General features: G+C 47.8%; 1 protein-coding gene across 2 annotated transcripts in view; it reads left to right on the top strand.

The window, feature by feature from the left end:
- CIITA (class II major histocompatibility complex transactivator) overlaps positions 1-2,263 on the top strand; it is a 1,021,617-nt gene that overhangs the window by 752,606 nt on the left and 266,748 nt on the right. The window lies entirely within an intron of this gene.

The raw sequence follows: 2,263 nt of genomic DNA, 5'->3' as shown, positions 1-2,263 counted from the left end.
TGGTCGAAATCCCGGAACCAACGGCGGGAACTTCCGGTTCACCTCGGCGGCCATCTTTGACCGACGCGGCTAACCTCACCTGCGTCTTGAGCATAGATAGGAGGAAGTCCTAGAGCGGCACGTTCCTTTGTCCGGGAGATCAGATTTCCGGTTTGCCCCCGCGCCATGTTTGAAGTGGGCGAATCCACCCAAAAGGGAGGGCCCCCTAACTTCCGCGTAGCTTGCGATTGGACAGCAGCTGGATGGACGTGTCTCTTACGCCATAGGCATCCGCTGTTGCTCATTTTTTCGGGGGGCGGGGGAGCATAATGGTTTACGACAGCCCTGCAGGGTAGTCTGGTATTACTTATTTATCCCATTTGTATCTTCTGCTTCTTTCAAGTGTAATAATAAAATTTAAGGTCTTACAGATATAATAAATGTTCATAAATGTACCAGCCAAGCACGCACATAGATCAGCACAGGAAGACCGACCTGAAACCATTTTGACTCCCAAGCTGACCAAATGTTTTCTCTTCAAGGAGGGAGGGCAGGAATTGGGTAATCGCCATTTCATCAGACTACCAGGAAAGGCAACCAGATAAGGCATTATCAGAAAACCTGGCAGACAGGAAAAACAACAGCATTCAAATTTCTGTTGTAGACCACCTTTTCTGTGATGTAGGTATGATGTATCTGGGGGGTGGTCTTGAGTTACACCCCTTCTGTGATGTATGTATGTATGATGTATGGAGGGGTGGTCTTGAGCTCCAGGGCAGGGAATTTAAAATGTCTATATAAGGACAGGCACACCTTGGTTCTGGGTCCTCCTCCTTTCCTGCGTGTGAGGGGAGCACCCTGTTGCAACAGATCAATAAAGATCAGGCTTACTAGCTGCTTTGCTTCTCAATATTCTCTGGTTGGCCTCTGTTATTTTCTCCTACCAATAGGACTCAATATGGGCTCTTGGATACCCCATAAGGGGAAAAGGGCAGATTTTGTTTACAACACAAGAAACCCAGGGGAAGTTACCTTTTACCTTTCCGTCTCATCCCCACAACAACCCTTTGAGGTGGTTTAGGTTGAAAGATTGACCCTGCAGGGGACATTGAGGCTGAGGGGAGATTCGAACCCAGGTGTCCCTGGTCCTAGTTTGGTGCTTTAACTACTACCACCATACTGGCAAGGCATATTACCACTATATTGATGGGGCCTCAAGCTCAGAGCAGCTTCTGACAACCTTGCAATGTAGTCCAGTGTTGCTTTCCTCACGTTGCAAGGAAATGAAGGGATGAAGCTAAGACTCTGGACTACAACAACCCTGCAATGCAGCCCACTACTACCCACATTATCATCCCTGGTATGCAGGTGGTGAGCAGAGGGTGAGAGAGAGAGAGGATTATGACAGCCCTGCCGTGCAGTCTTATTGATCTCCAGGTCACCAACTGGTACAGGGGTTAGAACAACCCCAGTGATCCCTAGGCATCGCGCATGGGCTGAGGCTCACAAACCAGTGTCTTGCCTCTGGCTCCAGCAAAATTAAATCCAATTAAATGGTCATCTCCTCAAACTCCATACCGAAGTTGATGCAGCTGAATGCTTTTGCTGTCCCACTTCTCATTATTTGCTGGTTGAGGTTATGTCGCACTGACCTTGCAGTGCCTAAATAAATATCCTGTTTCATAGACCATTGCTGTGTGGATTCTATTGGCCATCCAGGCTTAACCCACAGGGTATTATTGGGCATATATTTCTGCAGCACCAGCAGTCATGAAGTGAAGAGGTCCAGGAAAATTGACGTGTCTATGGCCTCAAAGGACCTTTTGTTCTCTTTGTAGCCCCTGGATAAACTAAAGGTATTGAACTAAGTTTCAGATAGCAAAGGATTGCAACATTCTGAACCGTGCAAAAATGCCAACTCTGCCCAATTTTGCTACCTGTGGAGCAGGTGAGCAGGTTGCTGAAAGATGGCCCTCATTCCTTGTGCTCAAAGCCATGCATTCCCATTTTCCATCCAAGGGCCATGTTCCCGAGTGGGCAGACTTCTGGGGGCCGCATTCCATTGTTGCGGGGAGGCAACAGAGGTGAAATATTATCTTTGTCCAGGAGGCTACACCATCAGTATTTATTAAATTTGTATTCTGCCCTTCAGCCTGTTAACGGAAAAATCCGAGGGCTCCCTTGGACAAAAACAAAGACACCAACCTGGATAACTTAGAGCAAAACAGCAGCCTGTAGGCTTGGCCTTTATTGAACTGTTGCCACAGGGTGCTCTCCTCACTTG

This window comes from Podarcis tiliguerta (genome assembly GCF_965153285.1).
Source record: "Podarcis tiliguerta genome assembly, chromosome: 14".
Lineage (NCBI taxonomy): Eukaryota > Metazoa > Chordata > Lepidosauria > Squamata > Lacertidae > Podarcis > Podarcis tiliguerta.
Note: the sequence above shows the minus strand (reverse complement) of the source record. Positions and strands in the feature narration are given on the sequence as shown.